The following is a 25,172-nucleotide window of genomic DNA, read 5'->3' as shown; positions in this document are numbered from 1 at the left end:
GGACATCCATTGTTTAATTTCATTAAGACACGCTTCCAACTGACTACAGTCCGGCATGTTGGTCAGCTTTAGGGGCATGTAAAGTTGGGTGTCATCAGCATAACAGTGAAAGCTAATACCGTATTTGCGTATGACGTCACCTAGCGGCAGCATGTAGATGCTGAAGAGTACAGGGCCAAGGACCGAACCCTGGGGAACTCCACACGTTACCTTAACATAGTCCGAGGTCACACTGTTATAGGAGACGCACTGCATCCTATCAGTAAGATAAGAGTTAAACCATGACAGGGCTGAGTCTGACATACCAATTCGTATTTTGATACGCTCTAATAAAATATTATGATCGACGGTATCGAAAGCAGCGCTAAGATCGAGGAGCAGCAACATAGATGACGCATCAGAGTCCATCGTTAGCAATAGATCATTAGTCAATTTTGCGAGGGCTGTCTCAGTCGAGTGATTTGCCCTGAAACCGGATTGAAAGGTTTCACATAGATTGTTAAACGTTAAGTGCTCATTTAGCTGCTCCGCAACAATTTTTTCGAGGATTTTCGAAATAAAGGGAAGGTGAGACACCGGTCGGTAGTTTACCATGAGGTCAGGATCGAGGTTAGGTCTTTTAAGGAGAGGATGAATAACCGCTTTTTTGAATGCAACGGGAACAGTGCCCGAGGAAAGTGATAAGTTTATAATATTTAGCACTGATGGACCTAATAATACAAAAAGCTCCTTGATAAGTTTCCCAGGAAGTGGGTCAAGTAAACATGTTGTTTGTTTTATTCCATTTACACGTTGTAACAATCCTTCTAATGTTATTTCATCAAAACGAGAGAAACTATTTTGGATATTTGCAGTATCCGCCGTATATACAATCGTATCTGTGTTACTATAACCCCGTTGTAGCTGGGACGCATTGTCTTTAATCTCCTTTCTAATAAGTTCAATTTTCTTATTAAAGAACTTCATAAAGTCATCTGCCGAATGGGTGGAGCTACTGGAAGGAGTCCCTTGTTGGGTTAGCGATGCTACAGTACTAAACAAAAATTTTGGATCGTTTTTATTAATGCGGATGAGATTTGAGTAATAATTAGTTTTAGCTAAGGTAAGCATGCGTTTATAAGTTATTAAACTATCACTCCATGCTTGATGGTGCACCTCAAGTTTAGTCGTGCGCCATTTGCGTTCCAGCTTTCTACATAATAATTTCTGAGCTCTAGTTTCTTCAGTAAACCATGGCGTACGCCTATTTGGAGCCTTTTTTAACTTCAGCGGTGCTATACTATCAATGGTTTCGCGCAGGGCGTTGTTAAAGTTGTTGGTGAGGTTATCAATAGAGCCCACATACTTTGGGAACGGTGCCATTACCGAGGGCAGTAGGTCCGCAAGAGTCGTCGTTGTGGCAGCATTAATGTTGCGGCTGCTATAGCAGTTATTATTCTTATTAGCTTGCCGAACATGAGTCTGAACTTCGAATTTTATAAGGTAATGATCGGACATTACTTTAGTATACGGGAGTATCATAACTTTTGAGACGGTGATACCTCTGACAAGCACTAGGTCTATCGTATTGCCGCTGCGATGCGTCGGTTCATTTATTATTTGTGTAAGACCACAGCTATCAATTATAGTCTGGAGCGCCACGCACGGTGGGTCCAATGGGGTATTCATATGGATATTAAAGTCCCCCATTATAATTATATTATCGGCGTGCGTCACTAGATCAGCAACAAACTCTGAGAATTCACTAATAAAGTCCGAATAGGGCCCTGGGGGGCGGTAGATAACGGCCAGGCACAGAGGCAGAGGTGTGGCAGACTTCATAGAAAGCACCTCAAACGATTTATATTTATTATTTAAGTTAGGACTAAAGTTAAAGTTTTCGTTGTATATTAGTGCGACACCCCCTCCCCTTTTGAGGTGACGGGCAATATGCGCATTCGTATAGTTAGGAGGGGATGCCTCATTTATCGCAAAAAACTCGTCTGGTTTAAGCCAGGTTTCGCTAAGACCGATGACGTTAAGGTTGTTGTCTCTAATGACCTCATTGACTAATAACGTTTTGGGAGACAAAGATCTGATGTTTAGAAAGCCCATATTATAGGTAGTGGGCTGTTTTAAGGAGTTGTTGATGAAATTATCCGTCGTAGCAATATTAATAATGTTACGTTTATTATGCGCAGTGTACTTAAAATAATTACGACCATATCTAGGAATTGATATGACGGGAATTTTCAGATTGTCTACTTGGCGCTGCGATAAACTGAACGCATCATAATTTGCCACCTCAGTAGAGCGCATGTCTAACTCTGACGTAGTCATAGACACAGTAGAAAAAACATTTTGTGAGTTGTGTATTATTCTACGAAAATTGCTATGTGTACAGGGATCATCCAGCCTGGCGCTGGCTAGTTCTAACTTAACTGACTCCATACCCAGGCTAACAGGCTCTGTAATTGCCTGTGACCGGGCTTGCTCTAGTGCAGTTAGTCAAATGTGGCTCAATGCGAAGTCTATGTTCCGAGACAATCAATGTTTATTTATATAGCCCTAAATCACAAATATCTCAAAGGACTGTACAAACCACTACGACTACGACATCCTCGGAAGATTTACTGCGAATATGTGCGTCTGCCTCACAATACGAAGGTCCTGCAGTCCTGGGTTTAAATCCAGGCTCGGGATCTTTCTGTGTGGAGTTTGCATGTTCTCCCCGTGAATGCGTGGGTTCCCTCCGGGTACTCCGGCTTCCTCCCACTTCCAAAGACATGCACCTGGGGATAGGTTGATTGGCAACACACAAAAAAATGGCCCTAGTGTGTGAATGTGAGTGTGAATGTTGTCTGTCTATCTGTGTTGGCCCTGCGATGAGGTGGCGACTTGTCCAGGGTGTACCCCGCCTTCCGCCCGATTGTAGCTGAGATAGGCGCCAGCGCCTCCCACGACCCCAAAAGGGAATAAGCGGTAGAAAATGGATGGATGGATGTAGCATCATTTAAATGGTCACCTGCTAGAGAATGAAGAGTGCGTACTCCGCATGTCAACATCTCCATTTGGTGCCATATGCCCACAAAATCATGCACAAAAGTGCACTTTATTCATCTTAAACTATTGTAGTGGCGTTCTGTACAAATAGTGCACCTTAATTTAGTGTTGTTTTGATATGTCATCTTAGTGACATCTTGCACAAAAGTGCACTCATAGCTTGTTTTAAAATGTCTCTGACAATCTTGCACTTTCTGTTTTGGAAATGACATGAATGTTTGTGCCACTGCTTAACAACTGTTTGATAAATACAGTTTTGGTCAATTGACTTAGTTGTGATTTCCCTCTCTGCATGAAAGTTTAAAACGAGCATATACTAATGCGGTATGAAGAACAATGTTTTAATGTAGACACATAGAATCATCATACTGCTGTGATTATATGTATCAAGTGTTCATTCAAGGCTAAGGCAAAATATCGAGATATACTAGGGGTGTAACGGTACACTAAAATTTCGGTTCGGTAAGTACCTCGGTTCAGAGGTCATGGTTCGGTTCATTTTCGGTACAGTAAGAAAACAACAAAATATACATTTTTTGGTATTTATTTACCATATTTGTAAACAATGGCTTGATCCTTTTAAATTGGGAACCCTCTAATAATTCTGCCCACGTTAATCCGCATTAAACCGCTTCAAGTTGTTGCTTTGATTAAATAAAATGACACAACTTTTCTTCTACATATATAAAGTGCAACATTAAACAGTTTCAAGTCAACTCATCATGCTTAATTTATTACAGCATTGGGGAAGCCTGTAGTTGATTTTTATTATGTAAATGTTATATTTGTATCAACATGTGATAGCATGGACCCTGCCATTCAAAACTATGCTGTTACAGTGCTACATTACTAATGATTCATGTAACTATAGCTACAAATTCATCCCTGACAACCATGGAGTTCATGTAGGCTTTATGATGCACTTGAATTATTTCATACACTATCAGAGACAGAAACTCTTCATTTAATGTCCTTTTTTGCTGCTTAAACACCTCAAACAACACTGTCCGTAACACACACGCACACACGCACACACGCAAACACAGCAAAATGAGCTAATGTTAGGCTAAAAGCTAACTAGCCTTCACCTAAAGCCAACTGCGAGTGAGCTGAGCTGAAGTTTGTTTCTAGAAGGTCAACGGGTTCATAGTGATGTTTAGAAAGTAGTTGACTTGGAATACATTTTGGGGAGAGTGCGTTGCTCCCCTGCTAAACACCTATCTGCTCGACATCGACACTAAAGCGCTGACGACATGCGCTCTGAATACGCATTGCTGATTGGCTTTGTATGTAACCAATCACATAGTTGGTTGTGTGGAGGGACAATGCAGGGTGCTGTGTACAGACAGAGGCAGAACGGAGCGGAGCAGCTTATTAAGACTTTAGCATAGGCGGCTACTTCATATGTTCGTGTGTAACTCGTTTGGTACTGCTACGCACCGAACCGGAACCCCTGTACCGAAACGGTTCAATACAAATACACGTACCGTTACACCCCTAAGATATACGTATATCATGTATTGAAATATATGGCCTAAAAAAGGCCATATTGCCCAGCCCTACCACCACGTCACATATCAACACACCAAACAACAACCATGCACTTTTTGAATGACTGCACTGTTTTGAAGGCTATAAAATGCTTTTAATGACTGGAAGTGTTTGATCACTCCTGCTCCTCATGGTCGATTTACTGCGACAAAAAATAATCAGAAGTTCTAATGACAAATATTATAGAAGCGTATAACATTGTTTACATCCAGAGCTGCCAGCTTTGAAACAAACTCGAGGGCGGTGAGAATATTCAGACTTTCCGAGTCGGAAATTAGACCTCCAGGATTGTTCCAGGGACGGCGTGGCGCAGTGGTAGAGTGGCCGTGCGCAACCCGAGGGTCCCTGGTTCAATCCCCACCTAGTACCAACCTCGTCACGTCCGTTGTGTCCTGAGCAAGACACTTCACCCTTGCTCCTGATGGGTGCTGGTTAGCGCCTTGCATGGCAGCTCCCTCCATCAGTGTGTGAATGTGTGTGTGAATGGGTAAATGTGGAAGTAGTGTCAAAGTGCTTTGAGTACCTTGAAGGTAGAAAAGCGCATACAAGTACAACCCATTTATCATTTATTTATTTATCCAGTTGAAATTATGACTAGGAACTCAGAAATTTCGACTTCCCGGTACAAATGGAACGCACCATGAGTCCCAGCATTTTAGTTCGAGCTGTTTTGTTAGCTTAGCAGGTTGGCAGCAGCAATTTGTTGGCTCTGACGGCAGGTCTTTTAAAGGCCTACTGAAACCCACTACTACCGACCACGCAGTCTGATAGTTTATATATCAATGATTATTAACATTGCAACACATGCCAATACGGCCAGTTTAGTTTACTAAATTGCAATTTTAAATTTTGCGCGGAATTATCAAGCTAAAACGTCTCGGTATGATGACGCGTGCGCGTGACGTCACGCATTGTAGAGGACATTTTGTTCCAGCATCGTTTCTTTTCATCGCATAATTCCACAGTATTATGGACATCTGTGTTGCTGAATCTTTTGCAATTTGTTCAATGAATAATGGAGACCTCAAAGAAGAAAGCTGTAGGTGGGAAGCGGTGTATTGCGACAACGCTCTCGCTCTCTGCTCTGCTTGCCCCAATGCCGCGAGTGATTTTAGTAGGCTATTACTATTTTTTTTATTTCCCACTTTTATTTATTTATTATTTTCATTTCAGTGCAGTAAAACATATTTAACAACCAAGACATCTAGTCACACATTGTTTATTGGACAGGCCGGAAACGCACACACAGTCTTTTTAAAAGTAACAGAATCTCTACTACAGCTGCAGTGTCTGTTTGCGAACGTCAAGAGGAGTCTGTCAGGGTAGAGAGATTCAAGAAAGAAGGCCGTTTTAGTAACGCTTTTAATGTGTGACTCAAAGGAAAGAGTTGGGTTGAAGATAACACCCAGATTCTTTATCGAGTCGCCTTGTTTAATTGTTTGGTTGTCAAATGTTAAAGTTGTATTATTAAATAGAGGTCGGTGTCTAGCAGGACCGATAATCAGCATTTCCGTTTTTTGGGTGTTGAGTTGCAAAAAGTTGGCGGACATCCATTGTTTAATTTCATTAAGACACGCCTCCATCTGACTACAATCCGGTGTGTTGGTCAGCTTTAGGGGCATGTAGAGTTGGGTGCCATCAGCATAACAGTGAAAGCTAACACCGTATTTGCGTATGATGTCGCCTAGTGGCAGAATGTAGATGCTGAAGAGTGCAGGGCACGCATCATAATTTGCCGCCGCAGTAGAACGCATGTCCAACTCACAGAAAATACATTATGTGAGTTGTGTATTATCCTAAGGAAATTGCTATGTGTGCAGGGATTATCCAGCCTGGCGCTTGTTAGTTCTAACTTAACTGACTCCTCAGCCAGACTAGCAGGCTCTGTAATTGCCTGTGACTGGGCTTGCTCTAGTGCAGTTGGTCAAATGTGACTTATAGAGAAATCTATGTTCCTAGTAAAGATGATAGAGCCTTCCCGGTTAGGGTGAAGGCCGTCTCTCATCAGCAAGCCAGGTTTTCCCCAGAAGGAGTGCCAATTATCAATATATGTTAGTCCCTGTTGTCTACAGGAGCTAGCCAGCCACTTGTTAAGCGAGACTAATCTGCTATATCTCTCATCAGTGTCGGGGGCCAGAGACAATTACTCGATGCCTGGACATCTTCCTAGCGAGATCACAAATCATGGCTACGTTTCTCTTTGTAATCTCTGACTGTCTCATGCTAGTGTCATTGGAGCCAACGTGTATAACCATGTTCGCATAACTACTGGTGCGATTAGCCTGTCGTACGTGTTTACTAGGCCTGTTGCGAGTCAGCTCCCTAAGATTAGCTTCGATCTCAGGTGCTCTGGCCCTGGGAATACACTTTATTGTGGCTGGTTTGCTAAGCTTTATGTTTCGGGTGATGAAGTCCCCTATGACTAAAGTGTGGTGCTCGGTGGACTAGGGTGTGGGAATAGCTAAAGGGCTAAATCTGTTTTCTAGTATATTCACATCTTTATTACGTCAAAGAATGTTTAAGAAACAGTAGTTTAAGGATCTGATCATATATTTTCTGGTAGATTTATTTATTTCAAATTATAGTAGAGTGATGGTTTAATAAACTGAACTTCAGGGTTGGAGAGTTTTCTTAGATTACAATTTGAGGATATTAGCTGAAACCATTACAGACTACTCAGTTGTTACCATTGGATGGCAGCAGCTTTCACATATAAGTACTGTTTTTGTGAGAAGTAACTATTCAAATAAAATGAAAAGCACATAGTGTAATGATTAAGAACTATTTACTAACTTTCTCACTTTGAGATATTGTAAGTAGACATTTTTCATTACACAGAAGATCAGGGGAGAGCGCGAACGCAGTCCCCCACTACCACAAATTATGCAGTCGAGATTCCCACATTTGGGGGATTCGTAAGGGTCAGCACAGCCGGAGTGCAATGGCTGAGCCTCACCCTAGGTGAACCACCTTCTTGATCATGGTATCTCCCCTGCCAGGTAAGTATGAGTTGTACATGTCTCACACACACAAGTCATTCACACACACACCATGTTAAGTGATGGCATCATCACGTCCACACTAGTAAACACACACACTCAACAAGCCTGCACATATACAAGAGTCTACTACACAACACTGTCTGACCATTACTATATTATTACTATTTATATTACACATTTGAACACAACTATGTGTTCCCATCATGCACGCCTCAGCTCAACCGGGAAGAGTCCCTGTCCCCCTTCACAACCACTTCCGGTTTACTAGTACAGACACACTTGTCCGTGTGTGCTGGTGTGACAGTACAGTTATTAGAATCTTTAAAATGACACAAAAGTTTATGGGAATTAATACGGTTGTTATTTTTGAAAACTAACCTGTGTTGTTTCATCAACTGAACGACTCAACTAGGAATTCTACCTTCCCCCTTCTACTGCAACTTCCTGTTTCTTTGTTTGGACAGGATCACATGCTAACACTACTGCCATCCTGTGGTGAGTACTGCACACTGCACTGTTTATGGACAGACTATGTTAGTCAAGGAGGTTTGATTGATTGATTGAAACTTTTATTAGTAGATTGCACAGTTCAGTACATATTCCGTACAATTGACCACTAAATGGTAACACCCACTAAATGGTAACACCCGAATACGTTTTTCAACTTTTATAAATTAATCAGTTCATGGTAAAGGTCAGTGAACTTGTTGTGGCATTGTCATTTTGACAGAGGAAAACTTTGCTGACGTTCATGGCCTAGTGACGTTATTGTTAAGCACATTGAAAAATTTAAATAGCAAAGCCATGTTGAATATCTTACGCAGTGACGTCATGTGCCTGCGTGCACTGAAATGGTTTTTGTGACCATGCGCAAAATAAACGGTGCAGTAAGTTCCTGGACCAAAGAAATAATCGCAGTTTGTTTGTTTCCTCATGTGACTATAAAGTGCTAGCTAACCACATTGGTGACTGTTATAACGATTGGTCTGCTGCAGAAAAGAGTAATGCTACAAGTTATGGGCCCAATCATTCAGGCCAAAGGTGGTTTAGACTTTTATTCGACGGCGACGACAACAGTTCCGAACTCTGGGAAACGAGGTTCCTCGCACACATGGAGTTACGTGGTCTCAGAGAAGTTATCCTGGGTTACCCGCACATAGATGAGGAAGACGAAAAAGCTCTCGCGGAAGATGAGGCAAAGAACGGGTAGGCATTTGCGGAGCTGCTGCAGTGTCTAGACAATAAGAGTTTGTTGTTGAAAATGAGGGACGCGAAACGTGATGGAAGAGCAGCACTAGAGATTCTTTGCGAGCATCACGCGGGAAAGGACAAACCCCACGTTGTAAGTTTGTATTGTGAACTTTCCTCGCTCCACAAGACTGGCAATGAAAGAGTTATTGACTATATTATTAGAGCAGGGACTATTTTCACGTCATTAAGAAGAGCAGACGAACAGATAAGTGATGGGCTTCAGATAGCCATGGTAGTAAAGGGGCTGCCTGACTCATATAAGCCATTCGCCGTGCACATTACCCAGACAAATGACACTGTAACGTTTGGCGAGTTTAAAACGAAACTGCAAAGTTATGAGAGTACAGAAAAATATGGGAAGAACGACATTAATGCAGAAGAAGATAATGTGATGAAGGAGAGTGGGGCAACAAGATCACATGGAAGAGGAAAGAAAATGGATCTACAAACGTACCTGTAAGTACCCACATCATTGTAGTGGTAGTTGTGTCATGCATAATGTACATGCGCACAATGATGACCATTTTACCTCAGTCTAAGCCTTCCATGATTATGCTGTGGAATTCAAAGTACTGAGTCTGATTATCTGCATTTCAGTAGTAAAGAACAACAATTTAAAGAATTTTGACTAGAGAGGAGGTGCACTGTTCCTGGGGGTACTGCAATATCAGGTCAATGCATGGAGTAGATGAAGCATACCCTTAAGTAATTTCCCTGTTCCAATAATCAATTTATTATTTAGACCCCACATAGAGGATGCATCAGATACTACACTGATGAGAACAGACACTAACGTTGATCTTGGCCAAGAGACTGAGAAGCAGTGCCACTAAATTGTCAGAAGGGAGGATGTCATTCCAGACACAACAAGCTAAAGTAAAGGCAACACATTTATTAGCCACCACGTCACATATCAACACACCAAACAACAACCATGCACTTTTTGAATGACTGCATTGTTTTGAAGGCTATAAAATACTTTTAATGACTGGAAGTGTTTGATCACTCCTGCTCCTCATGGTTGATTTACTGTGACAAAAGTTAATCAGAAGTGGTCTTAAGTTGACATAATGATGTTTTAATAACATGTGGATAATGAAGTATTGTAAATTGTTTGTTTTTGTTTACATTTGCATGTTATTTGAAAATGTTTACTTCAGTTAATGATCATTGCGATCTTGTCTTTAACTTTTCTGTTTAGTTGTTTGTTTGTTGTGCAGAATAAGGAGGACTTGAATAACATCTAGAGCGAAATGAAATGACACACAACCACTTCAGACAATCATTTATAAAACAATATAATTTTTTAACCCGTGTATATTAATAAACTCTGTAAACTTGATAAGGTCAGAATGAGTTTTGCAAAGTGTTGCTGTTCTCTGCAAACAAGAGACATTAATCATATCTCATGATTCTCCATTCATCATGTTCTGTGACTCCATTGCTGGAGTAACATGTAAGGATGTACCTCACTGAAATTATTTCCCAACTGACAGAGCAATGTTTTTTATATTCCAGGGCAAAGATAACAAAGTCGTGGTTTCATGTTACCATGGTAACATTCCTTTTTACACAAACTCACATACATTCATATATTTACCAAAAGGCAAACATGCTAGTTTTTAGTTAAATGCTCACATTTCGTGTTTTGGATCAAACCAATTTGTAAGTAATGACGCATGTTGTCATATAGTCAAGAAACTCACTATCGAACCCAAGGATGGAGCTTTTTTCACCAAACCCTTATAGATCATTAATTTATTACCTAACAAAATATCCAAAACATACATTTTTTGGGGTATTATTTTGATTCAAAAAATAATTAAAACACACAACCGAGGCAGAAATATAGTACCACGGAAGAAGAAAATGGAGGATTTTACTTCCTGGTTTGATCCGAACATTTAAGTCTTGGATTACTCACTGAGTGATCATACTTTTTATATTTCTTTATTTTGTAGTTATGTACCAAAAAACGACTTAAATTGCAGTTCCTTACTGCATTGGTTAGTTTAATAATAGACAATAGGTGACATAACATCAGAAGCGGCCATGTCGGTGTTCGGCAAGCAGGCAGATGTCTCTGCTGAGTTCAACCCTTCCAGAATGAAACTAACCATCAGATAATGACATCACAGGTTTCCAACATTTATGCGAGTCATATATTTTTATGTTTACTAAAATATGTGATAAGTCATCTTGCTGTTGCCTCATTAGCTTGGCATTTGTCAAAACACCATAATACCTAAGTATCTGTGATTAAGACACATTGCTTTAGATGAACTACATGTGTCAAGTTTTAAACTTGACAAAATAATGTTGCCTAAGAAATTGATATTGAACAGAATATCAGGGGAGAGCGCGAACGCAGTCCCCCACTACCACAAATTATGCAGTCGAGATTCCCACATTTGGGGAATTCGTAAGGGTCAGCACAGCCAGAGTGCAATGGCTGAGCCTCACCCTAGGTGAACCACCTTCTTGATCATGGTATCTCCCCTGCCAGGTAAGTATGAGTTGTACATGTCTCACACACACAAGTCATTCACACACACACCATGTTAAGTGATGGCATCATCACGTACACACTAGCAAACACACATTCAACAAGCTCATTTTCCCTCACGTAAAAAACTTTTTAGCACAAAAGCATTTTAACCATATAGACCAATTGTACAAAAATATTAAGTAAGAATTTGTCAAGTGTGGTGCTAAAGCGTTGCTACCAAAAGTAGCATTATCAATCAATGTTTATTTATATAGCCCTAAATCACAAATATCTCAAAGGACTGTACAAACCACTACGACTACGACATCCTCGGAAGATTTACTGCGAATATGTGCGTCTGCCTCACAATACGAAGGTCCTGCAGTCCTGGGTTCAAATCCAGGCTCGGGATCTTTCTGTGTGGAGTTTGCATGTTCTCCCCGTGAATGCGTGGGTTCCCTCCGGGTACTCCGGCTTCCTCCCACTTCCAAAGACATGCACCTGGGGATGGGTTGATTGGCAACACACAAAAAAATGGCCCTAGTGTGTGAATGTGAGTGTGAATGTTGTCTGTCTATCTGTGTTGGCCCTGCGATGAGGTGGCGACTTGTCCAGGGTGTACCCCGCCTTCCGCCCGATTGTAGCTGAGATAGGCGCCAGCGCCTCCCACGACCCCAAAAGGGAATAAGCGGTAGAAAATGGATGGATGGATGTAGCATCATTTAAATGGTCACCTGCTAGAGAATGAAGAGTGCGTACTCCGCATGTCAACATCTCCATTTGGTGCCATATGCCCACAAAATCATGCACAAAAGTGCACTTTATTCATCTTAAACTATTGTAGTGGCGTTCTGTACAAATAGTGCACCTTAATTTAGTGTTGTTTTGATATGTCATCTTAGTGACATCTTGCACAAAAGTGCACTCATAGCTTGTTTTAAAATGTCTCTGACAATCTTGCACTTTCTGTTTTGGAAATGACATGAATGTTTGTGCCACTGCTTAACAACTGTTTGATAAATACAGTGTTGGTCAATTGACTTAGTTGTGATTTCCCTCTCTGCATGAAAGTTTAAAACGAGCATATACTAATGCGGTATGAAGAACAATGTTTTAATGTAGACACATAGAATCATCATACTGCTGTGATTATATGTATCAAGTGTTCATTCAAGGCTAAGGCAAAATATCGAGATATACTAGGGGTGTAACGGTACACTAAAATTTCGGTTCGGTAAGTACCTCGGTTCAGAGGTCATGGTTCGGTTCATTTTCGGTACAGTAAGAAAACAACAAAATATACATTTTTTGGTATTTATTTACCATATTTGTAAACAATGGCTTGATCCTTTTAACATTGGGAACCCTCTAATAATTCTGCCCACGTTAATCCGCATTAAACCGCTTCAAGTTGTTGCTTTGATTAAATAAAATGACACAACTTTTCTTCTACATATATAAAGTGCAACATTAAACAGTTTCAAGTCAACTCATCATGCTTAATTTATTACAGCATTGGGGAAGCCTGTAGTTGATTTTTATTATGTAAATGTTATATTAATATCAACATGTGATAGCATGGACCCTGCCATTCAAAACTATGCTGTTACAGTGCTACATTACTAATGATTCATGTAACTATAGCTAAAAATTCATCCCTGACAACCATGGAGTTCATGTAGGCTTTATGATGCACTTGAATTATTTTATACACTATCAGAGACAGAAACTCTTCATTTAATGTCCTTTTTTGCTGCTTAAACACCTCAAACAACACTGTCCGTAACACACACACACACACGCACACACGCAAACACAGCAAAATGAGCTAACGTTAGGCTAAAAGCTAACTAGCCTTCACCTAAAGCCAACTGCGAGTGGGCTGAGCTGAAGTTTGTTTCTAGAAGGTCAACAGGTTCATAGTGATGTTTAGAAAGTAGTTGACTTGGAATATATTTTTGGGAGAGTGCGTTGCTCCCCTGCTAAACACCTATCTGCTCGACATCGACACTAAAGCGCTGACGACATGCGCTCTGAATACGCATTGCTGATTGGCTTTGTATGTAACCAATCACATGGTTGGTTGTGTGGAGGGACAATGCAGGGTGCTGTGTACAGACAGAGGCAGAACGGAGCGGAGCAGCTTATTAAGACTTTAGCATAGGCGGCTACTTCATATGTTCGTGTGTAACTCGTTTGGTACTGCTACGCACCGAACCGGAACCCCTGTACCGAAACGGTTCAATACAAATACACGTACCGTTACACCCCTAAGATATACGTATATCATGTATTGAAATATATGGCCTAAAAAAGGCCATATTGCCCAGCCCTACCACCACGTCACATATCAACACACCAAACAACAACCATGCACTTTTTGAATGACTGCACTGTTTTGAAGGCTATAAAATACTTTTAATGACTGGAAGTGTTTGATCACTCCTTCTCCTCACGGTCGATTTACTGCGACAAAAAATAATCAGAAGTTCTAATGACAAATATTATAGAAGCGTATAACATTGTTTACATCCAGAGCTGCCAGCTTTGAAACAAACTCGAGGGCGGTGAGAATATTCAGACTTTCCGAGTCGGAAATTAGACCTCCAGGATTGTTCCAGGGACGGCGTGGCGCAGTGGTAGAGTGGCCGTGCGCAACCCGAGGGTCCCTGGTTCAATCCCCACCTAGTACCAACCTCGTCATGTCCGTTGTGTCCTGAGCAAGACACTTCACCCTTGCTCCTGATGGGTGCTGGTTAGCGCCTTGCATGGCAGCTCCCTCCATCAGTGTGTGAATGTGTGTGTGAATGGGTAAATGTGGAAGTAGTGTCAAAGCGCTTTGAGTACCTTGAAGGTAGAAAAGCGCTATACAAGTACAACCCATTTATCATTTATTTATTTATCCAGTTGAAATTATGACTAGGAACTCAGAAATTTCGACTTCCCGGTACAAATGGAACGCACCATGAGTCCCAGCATTTTAGCTCGAGCTGTTTTGTTAGCTTAGCAGGTTGGCAGCAGCAATTTGTTGGCTCTGACGGCAGGTCTTTTAAAGGCCTACTGAAACCCACTACTACCGACCACGCAGTCTGATAGTTTATATATCAATGATTATTAACATTGCAACACATGCCAATACGGCCAGTTTAGTTTACTAAATTGCAATTTTAAATTTTGCGCGGAATTATCAAGCTAAAACGTCTCGGTATGATGACGCGTGCGCGTGACGTCACGCATTGTAGAGGACATTTTGTTCCAGCATCGTTTCTTTTCATCGCATAATTCCACAGTATTATGGACGTCTGTGTTGCTGAATCTTTTGCAATTTGTTCAATGAATAATGGAGACCTCAAAGAAGAAAGCTGTAGGTGGGAAGCGGTGTATTGCGACAACGCTCTCGCTCTCTGCTCTGCTTGCCACAATGCCGCGAGTGATTTTAGTAGGCTATTACTATTTTTTTTATTTCCCACTTTTATTTATTTATTATTTTCATTTCAGTGCAGTAAAACATATTTAACAACCAAGACATCTAGTCACACATTGTTTATTGGACAGGCCGGAAACGCACACACAGTCTTTTTAAAAGTAACAGAATCTCTACTACAGCTGCAGTGTCTGTTTGCGAACGTCAAGAGGAGTCTGTCAGGGTAGAGAGATTCAAGAAAGAAGGCCGTTTTAGTAACGCTTTTAATGTGTGACTCAAAGGAAAGAGTTGGGTTGAAGATAACACCCAGATTCTTTATCGAGTCGCCTTGTTTAATTGTTTGGTTGTCAAATGTTAAAGTTGTATTATTAAATAGAGGTCGGTGTCTAGCAGGACCGATAATCAGCATTTCCGTGTTTTGGGTGTTGAGTTGCAAAAAGTTGGCGGACATCCATTGTTTAATTTCATTAAGACACGCCTCCATCTGACTACAATCCGGTGTGTTGGTCAGCTTTAGGGGCATGTAGAGTTGGGTGCCATCAGCATAACAGTGAAAGCTAACACCGTATTTGCGTATGATGTCGCCTAGTGGCAGCATGTAGATGCTGAAGAGTGCAGGGCACGCATCATAATTTGCCGCCGCAGTAGAACGCATGTCCAACTCACAGAAAATACATTATGTGAGTTGTGTATTATCCTAAGGAAATTGCTATGTGTGCAGGGATTATCCAGCCTGGCGCTTGTTAGTTCTAACTTAACTGACTCCTCAGCCAGACTAGCAGGCTCTGTAATTGCCTGTGACTGGGCTTGCTCTAGTGCAGTTGGTCAAATGTGACTTATAGAGAAATCTATGTTCCTAGTAAAGATGATAGAGCCTTCCCGGTTAGGGTGAAGGCCGTCTCTCATCAGCAAGCCAGGTTTTCCCCAGAAGGAGTGCCAATTATCAATATATGTTAGTCCCTGTTGTCTACAGGAGCTAGCCAGCCACTTGTTAAGCGAGACTAATCTGCTATATCTCTCATCAGTGTCGGGGGCCAGAGACAATTACTCGATGCCTGGACATCTTCCTAGCGAGATCACAAATCATGGCTACGTTTCTCTTTGTAATCTCTGACTGTCTCATGCTAGTGTCATTGGAGCCAACGTGTATAACCATGTTCGCATAACTACTGGTGCGATTAGCCTGTCGTACGTGTTTACTAGGCCTGTTGCGAGTCAGCTCCCTAAGATTAGCTTCGATCTCAGGTGCTCTGGCCCTGGGAATACACTTTATTGTGGCTGGTTTGCTAAGCTTTATGTTTCGGGTGATGAAGTCCCCTATGACTAAAGTGTGGTGCTCGGTGGGCTAGGGTGTGGGAATAGCTAAAGGGCTAAATCTGTTTTCTAGTATATTCACATCTTTATTACGTCAAAGAATGTTTAAGAAACAGTAGTTTAAGGATCTGATCATATATTTTCTGGTAGATTTATTTATTTCAAATTATAGTAGAGTGATGGTTTAATAAACTGAACTTCAGGGTTGGAGAGTTTTCTTAGATTACAATTTGAGGATATTAGCTGAAACCATTACAGACTACTCAGTTGTTACCATTGGATAGCAGCAGCTTTCACATATAAGTAATGTTTTTGTGAGAAGTAACTATTCAAATAAAATGAAAAGCACATAGTGTAATGATTAAGAACTATTTACTAACTTTCTCACTTTGAGATATTGTAAGTAGACATTTGTCATTACACAGAAGATCAGGGGAGAGCGCGAACGCAGTCCCCCACTACCACAAATTATGCAGTCGAGATTCCCACATTTGGGGAATTCGTAAGGGTCAGCACAGCCGGAGTGCAATGGCTGAGCCTCACCCTAGGTGAACCACCTTCTTGATCATGGTATCTCCCCTGCCAGGTAAGTATGAGTTGTACATGTCTCACACACACAAGTCATTCACACACACACCATGTTAAGTGATGGCATCATCACGTCCACACTAGTAAACACACACACTCAACAAGCCTGCACATATACAAGAGTCTACTACACAACACTGTCTGACCATTACTATATTATTACTATTTATATTACACATTTGAACACAACTATGTGTTCCCATCATGCACGCCTCAGCTCAACCGGGAAGAGTCCCTGCCCCCCTTCACAACCACTTCCGGTTTACTAGTACAGACACACTTGTCCGTGTGTGCTGGTGTGACAGTACAGTTATTAGAATCTTTAAAATGACACAAAAGTTTATGGGAATTAATACGGTTGTTATTTTTGAAAACTAACCTGTGTTGTTTCATCAACTGAACGACTCAACTAGGAATTCTACCTTCCCCCTTCTACTGCAACTTCCTGTTTCTTTGTTTGGACAGGATCACATGCTAACACTACTGCCATCCTGTGGTGAGTACTGCACACTGCACTGTTTATGGACAGACTATGTTAGTCAAGGAGGTTTGATTGATTGATTGAAACTTTTATTAGTAGATTGCACAGTTCAGTACATATTCCGTACAATTGACCACTAAATGGTAACACCCGAATACGTTTTTCAACTTTTATAAATTAATCAGTTCATGGTAAAGGTCAGTGAACTTGTTGTGGCATTGTCATTTTGACAGAGGAAAACTTTGCTGACGTTCATGGCCTAGTGACGTTATTGTTAAGCACATTGAAAAATTTAAATAGCAAAGCCATGTTGAATATCTTACGCAGTGACGTCATGTGCCTGCGTGCACTGAAATGGTTTTTGTGACCATGCGCAAAATAAACGGTGCAGTAAGTTCCTGGACCAAAGAAATAATCGCAGTTTGTTTGTTTCCTCATGTGACTATAAAGTGCTAGCTAACCACATTGGTGACTGTTATAACGATTGGTCTGCTGCAGAAAAGAGTAATGCTACAAGTTATGGGCCCAATCATTCAGGCCAAAGGTGGTTTAGACTTTTATTCGACGGCGACGACAACAGTTCCGAACTCTGGGAAACGAGGTTCCTCGCACACATGGAGTTACGTGGTCTCAGAGAAGTTATCCTGGGTTACCCGCACATAGATGAGGAAGACGAAAAAGCTCTCGCGGAAGATGAGGCAAAGAACGGGTAGGCATTTGCGGAGCTGGTGCAGTGTCTAGACAATAAGAGTTTGTTGTTGAAAATGAGGGACGCGAAACGTGATGGAAGAGCAGCACTAGAGATTCTTTGCGAGCATCACGCGGGAAAGGACAAACCCCACGTTGTAAGTTTGTATTGTGAACTTTCCTCGCTCCACAAGACTGGCAATGAAACAGTTATTGACTATATTATTAGAGCAGAGACTATTTTCACGTCATTAAGAAGAGCAGACGAACAGATAAGTGATGGGCTTCAGATAGCCATGGTAGTAAAGGGGCTGCCTGACTCATATAAGCCATTCGCCGTGCACATTACCCAGACAAATGACACTGTAACGTTTGGCGAGTTTAAAACGAAACTGCAAAGTTATGAGAGTACAGAAAAATATGGGAAGAACGACATTAATGCAGAAGAAGATAATGTGATGAAGGAGAGTGGGGCAACAAGATCACATGGAAGAGGAAAGAAAATGGATCTACAAACGTACCTGTAAGTACCCACATCATTGTAGTGGTAGTCGTGTCATGCATAATGTACATGCGCACAATGATGACCATTTTACCTCAGTCTAAGCCTTCCATGATTATGCTGTGGAATTCAAAGTACTGAGTCTGATTATCTGCATTTCAGTAGTAAAGAACAACAATTTAAAGAATTTTGACTAGAGAGGAGGTGCACTGTTCCTGGGGGTACTGCAATATCAGGTCAATGCATGGAGTAGATGAAGCATACCCTTAAGTAATTTCCCTGTTCCAATAATCAATTTATTATTTAGACCCCACATAGAGGATGCATCAGATACTACACTGATGAGAACAGACACTAACGTTGATCTTGGCCAAGAGACTGAGAAGCAGTGCCACTAAATTGTCAGAAGGGAGGATGTCATTCCAGACACAACAAGCTAAAGTGAAGGCAACACATTTATTAGCCACCACGTCACATATCAACACACCAAACAACAACCATGCACTTTTTGAATGACTGCATTGTTTTGAAGGCTATAAAATACTTTTAATGACTGGAAGTGTTTGATCACTCCTGCTCCTCATGGTTGATTTACTGTGACAAATGTTAATCAGAAGTGGTCTTAAGTTGACATAATGATGTTTTAATAACATGTGGATAATGAAGTATTGTAAATTGTCTGTTTTTGTTTACATTTGCATGTTATTTGAAAATGTTTACTTCAGTTAATGATCATTGCGATCTTGTCTTTAACTTTTCTGTTTAGTTGTTTGTTTGTTGTGCAGAATAAGGAGGACTTGAATAACATCTAGAGCAAAATGAAATGACACACAACCACTTCAGACAATCATTTATAAAACAAAATAATTTTTTAATCCGTGTATATTAATAAACTCTGTAAACCTGATAAGGTCAGAATGAGTTTTGCAAAGTGTTGCTGTTGTCTGCAAACAAGAGACATTAATCATATCTCATGATTCTCCATTCATCATGTTCTGTGACTCCATTGCTGGAGTAACAGGTAAGGATGTACCTCACTGAAATTATTTCCCAACTGACAGAGCAATGTTTTTTATATTCCAGGGCAAAGATAACAAAGTCGTGGTTTCATGTTACCATGGTAACATTCCTTTTTACACAAACTCACATACATTCATATATTTACCAAAAGGCAAACATGCTAGTTTTTAGTTAAATGCTCACATTTCGTGTTTTGGATCAAAGCAATTTGTAAGTAATGACGCATGTTGTCATATAGTCAAGAAACTCACTATCGAACCCAAGGATGGAGCTTTTTTCACCAAACCCTTATAGATCATTAATTTATTACCTAACAAAATATCCAAAACATACATTTTTTGGGGTATTATTTTGATTCAAAAAATAATTAAAACACACAACCGAGGCAGAAATATAGTACCACGGAAGAAGAAAATGGAGGATTTTACTTCCTGGTTTGATCCGAACATTTAAGTCTTGGATTACTCACTGAGTGATCATACTTTTTATATTTCTTTATTTTGTAGTTATGTACCAAAAAACGACTTACATTGCAGTTCCTTACTGCATTGGTTAGTTTAATAATAGACAATAGGTGACATAACATCAGAAGCGGCCATGTCGGTGTTCGGCAAGCAGGCAGATGTCTCTGCTGAGTTCAACCCTTCCAGAATGAAACTAACCATCAGATAATGACATCACAGGTTTCCAACATTTATGCGAGTCATATATTTTTATGTTTACTAAAATATGTGATAAGTCATCTTGCTGTTGCCTCATTAGCTTGGCATTTGTCAAAACACCATAATACCTAAGTATCTGTGATTAAGACACATTGCTTTAGATGAACTACATGTGTCAAGTTTTAAACTTGACACAATAATGTTGCCTAAGAAATTGATATTGAACAGAATATCAGGGGAGAGCGCGAACGCAGTCCCCCACTACCACAAATTATGCAGTCGAGATTCCCACATTTGGGGAATTCGTAAGGGTCAGCACAGCCAGAGTGCAATGGCTGAGCCTCACCCTAGGTGAACCACCTTCTTGATCATGGTATCTCCCCTGCCAGGTAAGTATGAGTTGTACATGTCTCACACACACAAGTCATTCACACACACACCATGTTAAGTGATGGCATCATCACGTGCACACTAGCAAACACACATTCAACAAGCTCATTTTCCCTCATGTAAAAAACTTTTTAGCACAAAAGCATTTTAACCATATAGAACAATTATACAAAAATATTAAGTAAGAATTTGTCAAGTGTGGTGCTAAAGCGTTGCTACCAAAAGTAGCATTATCAATCAATGTTTATTTATATAGCCCTAAATCACAAATATCTCAAAGGACTGTACAAACCACTACGACTACGACATCCTCGGAAGATTTACTGCGAATATGTGCGTCTGCCTCACAATACGAAGGTCCTGCAGTCCTGGGTTCAAATCCAGGCTCGGGATCTTTCTGTGTGGAGTTTGCATGTTCTCCCCGTGAATGCGTGGGTTCCCTCCGGGTACTCCGGCTTCCTCCCACTTCCAAAGACATGCACCTGGGGATAGGTTGATTGGCAACACACAAAAAAATGGCCCTAGTGTGTGAATGTGAGTGTGAATGTTGTCTGTCTATCTGTGTTGGCCCTGCGATGAGGTGGCGGCTCGTCCAGGGTGTACCCCGCCTTCCGCCCGATTGTAGCTGAGATAGGCGCCAGCGCCTCCCACGACCCCAAAAGGGAATAAGCGGTAGAAAATGGATGGATGGATGTAGCATCATTTAAATGGTCACCTGCTAGAGAATGAAGAGTGCGTACTCCGCATGTCAACATCTCCATTTGGTGCCATAGGCCCACAAAATCATGCACAAAAGTGCACTTTATTCATCTTAAACTATTGTAGTGGCGTTCTGTACAAATAGTGCACCTTAATTTAGTGTTGTTTTGATATGTCATCTTAGTGACATCTTGCACAAAAGTGCACTCATAGCTTGTTTTAAAATGTCTCTGTCAATCTTGCACTTTCTGTTTTGGAAATGACATGAATGTTTGTGCCACTGCTTAACAACTGTTTGATAAATACAGTTTTGGTCAATTGACTTAGTTGTGATTTCCCTCTCTGCATGAAAGTTTAAAACGAGCATATACTAATGCGGTATGAAGAACAATGTTTTAATGTAGACACATAGAATCATCATACTGCTGTGATTATATGTATCAAGTGTTCATTCAAGGCTAAGGCAAAATATCGAGATATACTAGGGGTGTAACGGTACACTAAAATTTCGGTTCGGTAAGTACCTCGGTTCAGAGGTCACGGTTCGGTTCATTTTCGGTAGAGTAAGAAAACAACAAAATATACATTTTTTGGTATTTATTTACCATATTTGTAAACAATGGCTTGATCCTTTTAACATTGGGAACCCTCTAATAATTCTGCCCACGTTAATCCGCATTAAACCGCTTCAAGTTGTTGATTTGATTAAATAAAATGACACAACTTTTCTTCTACATATATAAAGTGCAACATTAAACAGTTTCAAGTCAACTCATCATGCTTAATTTATTACAGCATTGGGGAAGCCTGTAGTTGATTTTTATTATGTAAATGTTATATTAATATCAACATGTGATAGCATGGACCCTGCCATTCAAAACTATGCTGTTACAGTGCTACATTACTAATGATTCATGTAACTATAGCTAAAAATTCATCCCTGACAACCATGGAGTTCATGTAGGCTTTATGATGCACTTGAATTATTTTATACACTATCAGAGACAGAAACTCTTCATTTAATGTCCTTTTTTGCTGCTTAAACACCTCAAACAACACTGTCCGTAACACACACACACACACGCACACACGCAAACACAGCAAAATGAGCTAACGTTAGGCTAAAAGCTAACTAGCCTTCACCTAAAGCCAACTGCGAGTGGGCTGAGCTGAAGTTTGTTTCTAGAAGGTCAACAGGTTCATAGTGATGTTTAGAAAGTAGTTGACTTGGAATATATTTTTGGGAGAGTGCGTTGCTCCCCTGCTAAACACCTATCTGCTCGACATCGACACTAAAGCGCTGACGACATGCGCTCTGAATACGCATTGCTGATTGGCTTTGTATGTAACCAATCACATGGTTGGTTGTGTGGAGGGACAATGCAGGGTGCTGTGTACAGACAGAGGCAGAACGGAGCGGAGCAGCTTATTAAGACTTTAGCATAGGCGGCTACTTCATATGTTCGTGTGTAACTCGTTTGGTACTGCTACGCACCGAACCGGAACCCCTGTACCGAAACGGTTCAATACAAATACACGTACCGTTACACCCCTAAGATATACGTATATCATGTATTGAAATATAAGGCCTAAAAAAGGCCATATTGCCCAGCCCTACCACCACGTCACATATCAACACACCAAACAACAACCATGCACTTTTTGAATGACTGCACTGTTTTGAAGGCTATAAAATACTTTTAATGACTGGAAGTGTTTGATCACTCCTGCTCCTCACGGTCGATTTACTGCGACAAAAAATAATCAGAAGTTCTAATGACAAATATTATAGAAGCGTATAACATTGTTTACATCCAGAGCTGCCAGCTTTGAAACAAACTCGAGGGCGGTGAGAATATTCAGACTTTCCGAGTCGGAAATTAGACCTCCAGGATTGTTCCAGGGACGGCGTGGCGCAGTGGTAGAGTGGCCGTGCGCAACCCGAGGGTCCCTGGTTCAATCCCCACCTAGTACCAACCTCGTCACGTCCGTTGTGTCCTGAGCAAGACACTTCACCCTTGCTCCTGATGGGTGCTGGTTAGCGCCTTGCATGGCAGCTCCCTCCATCAGTGTGTGAATGTGTGTGTGAATGGGTAAATGTGGAAGTAGTGTCAAAGCGCTTTGAGTACCTTGAAGGTAGAAAAGCGCTATACAAGTACAACCCATTTATCATTTATTTATTTATCCAGTTGAAATTATGACTAGGAACTCAGAAATTTCGACTTCCCGGTACAAATGGAACGCACCATGAGTCCCAGCATTTTAGCTCGAGCTGTTTTGTTAGCTTAGCAGGTTGGCAGCAGCAATTTGTTGGCTCTGACGGCAGGTCTTTTAAAGGCCTACTGAAACCCACTACTACCGACCACGCAGTCTGATAGTTTATATATCAATGATTATTAACATTGCAACACATGCCAATACGGCCAGTTTAGTTTACTAAATTGCAATTTTAAATTTTGCGCGGAATTATCAAGCTAAAACGTCTCGGTATGATGACGCGTGCGCGTGACGTCACGCATTGTAGAGGACATTTTGTTCCAGCATCGTTTCTTTTCATCGCATAATTCCACAGTATTATGGACGTCTGTGTTGCTGAATCTTTTGCAATTTGTTCAATGAATAATGGAGACCTCAAAGAAGAAAGCTGTAGGTGGGAAGCGGTGTATTGCGACAACGCTCTCGCTCTCTGCTCTGCTTGCCACAATGCCGCGAGTGATTTTAGTAGGCTATTACTATTTTTTTTATTTCCCACTTTTATTTATTTATTATTTTCATTTCAGTGCAGTAAAACATATTTAACAACCAAGACATCTAGTCACACATTGTTTATTGGACAGGCCGGAAACGCACACACAGTCTTTTTAAAAGTAACAGAATCTCTACTACAGCTGCAGTGTCTGTTTGCGAACGTCAAGAGGAGTCTGTCAGGGTAGAGAGATTCAAGAAAGAAGGCCGTTTTAGTAACGCTTTTAATGTGTGACTCAAAGGAAAGAGTTGGGTTGAAGATAACACCCAGATTCTTTATCGAGTCGCCTTGTTTAATTGTTTGGTTGTCAAATGTTAAAGTTGTATTATTAAATAGAGGTCGGTGTCTAGCAGGACCGATAATCAGCATTTCCGTGTTTTGGGTGTTGAGTTGCAAAAAGTTGGCGGACATCCATTGTTTAATTTCATTAAGACACGCCTCCATCTGACTACAATCCGGTGTGTTGGTCAGCTTTAGGGGCATGTAGAGTTGGGTGCCATCAGCATAACAGTGAAAGCTAACACCGTATTTGCGTATGATGTCGCCTAGTGGCAGCATGTAGATGCTGAAGAGTGCAGGGCACGCATCATAATTTGCCGCCGCAGTAGAACGCATGTCCAACTCACAGAAAATACATTATGTGAGTTGTGTATTATCCTAAGGAAATTGCTATGTGTGCAGGGATTATCCAGCCTGGCGCTTGTTAGTTCTAACTTAACTGACTCCTCAGCCAGACTAGCAGGCTCTGTAATTGCCTGTGACTGGGCTTGCTCTAGTGCAGTTGGTCAAATGTGACTTATAGAGAAATCTATGTTCCTAGTAAAGATGATAGAGCCTTCCCGGTTAGGGTGAAGGCCGTCTCTCATCAGCAAGCCAGGTTTTCCCCAGAAGGAGTGCCAATTATCAATATATGTTAGTCCCTGTTGTCTACAGGAGCTAGCCAGCCACTTGTTAAGCGAGACTAATCTGCTATATCTCTCATCAGTGTCGGGGGCCAGAGACAATTACTCGATGCCTGGACATCTTCCTAGCGAGATCACAAATCATGGCTACGTTTCTCTTTGTAATCTCTGACTGTCTCATGCTAGTGTCATTGGAGCCAACGTGTATAACCATGTTCGCATAACTACTGGTGCGATTAGCCTGTCGTACGTGTTTACTAGGCCTGTTGCGAGTCAGCTCCCTAAGATTAGCTTCGATCTCAGGTGCTCTGGCCCTGGGAATACACTTTATTGTGGCTGGTTTGCTAAGCTTTATGTTTCGGGTGATGAAGTCCCCTATGACTAAAGTGTGGTGCTCGGTGGGCTAGGGTGTGGGAATAGCTA

At 41.1% G+C, this 25,172-nt stretch overlaps 8 non-coding genes across 8 annotated transcripts; all 8 read right to left on the bottom strand.

Annotated features, from left to right (window-relative positions):
- Window positions 1-7,436: 7,436 nt before the first annotated feature.
- Window positions 7,437-7,600, bottom strand: LOC133537682 (U1 spliceosomal RNA). The gene has a single exon (XR_009802800.1). It is a non-coding gene; the product is annotated as a U1 spliceosomal RNA (small nuclear RNA).
- Window positions 7,601-9,480: 1,880 nt separating this feature from the next.
- Window positions 9,481-9,671, bottom strand: LOC133537632 (U2 spliceosomal RNA). The gene has a single exon (XR_009802753.1). It is a non-coding gene; the product is annotated as a U2 spliceosomal RNA (small nuclear RNA).
- A 521-nt stretch (window positions 9,672-10,192) lies between these two features.
- LOC133537654 (U8 small nucleolar RNA) lies at window positions 10,193-10,325 on the bottom strand. Its single transcript, XR_009802775.1, has one exon. It is a non-coding gene; the product is annotated as a U8 small nucleolar RNA (small nucleolar RNA).
- Window positions 10,326-11,196: 871 nt separating this feature from the next.
- Window positions 11,197-11,360, bottom strand: LOC133537681 (U1 spliceosomal RNA). The gene has a single exon (XR_009802799.1). It is a non-coding gene; the product is annotated as a U1 spliceosomal RNA (small nuclear RNA).
- A 5,142-nt stretch (window positions 11,361-16,502) lies between these two features.
- Window positions 16,503-16,666, bottom strand: LOC133537670 (U1 spliceosomal RNA). Its single transcript, XR_009802789.1, has one exon. It is a non-coding gene; the product is annotated as a U1 spliceosomal RNA (small nuclear RNA).
- Window positions 16,667-18,529: 1,863 nt separating this feature from the next.
- On the bottom strand, window positions 18,530-18,720 carry LOC133537631 (U2 spliceosomal RNA). The gene has a single exon (XR_009802752.1). It is a non-coding gene; the product is annotated as a U2 spliceosomal RNA (small nuclear RNA).
- Window positions 18,721-19,241: 521 nt separating this feature from the next.
- LOC133537652 (U8 small nucleolar RNA) lies at window positions 19,242-19,374 on the bottom strand. The gene has a single exon (XR_009802773.1). It is a non-coding gene; the product is annotated as a U8 small nucleolar RNA (small nucleolar RNA).
- Window positions 19,375-20,245: 871 nt separating this feature from the next.
- LOC133537680 (U1 spliceosomal RNA) lies at window positions 20,246-20,409 on the bottom strand. The gene has a single exon (XR_009802798.1). It is a non-coding gene; the product is annotated as a U1 spliceosomal RNA (small nuclear RNA).
- Window positions 20,410-25,172: the final 4,763 nt, after the last annotated feature.

Source organism: Nerophis ophidion, linkage group LG18, assembly GCF_033978795.1.
Source record: "Nerophis ophidion isolate RoL-2023_Sa linkage group LG18, RoL_Noph_v1.0, whole genome shotgun sequence".
In the NCBI taxonomy this organism is placed as follows: domain Eukaryota; kingdom Metazoa; phylum Chordata; class Actinopteri; order Syngnathiformes; family Syngnathidae; genus Nerophis; species Nerophis ophidion.
Note: the sequence above shows the minus strand (reverse complement) of the source record. Positions and strands in the feature narration are given on the sequence as shown.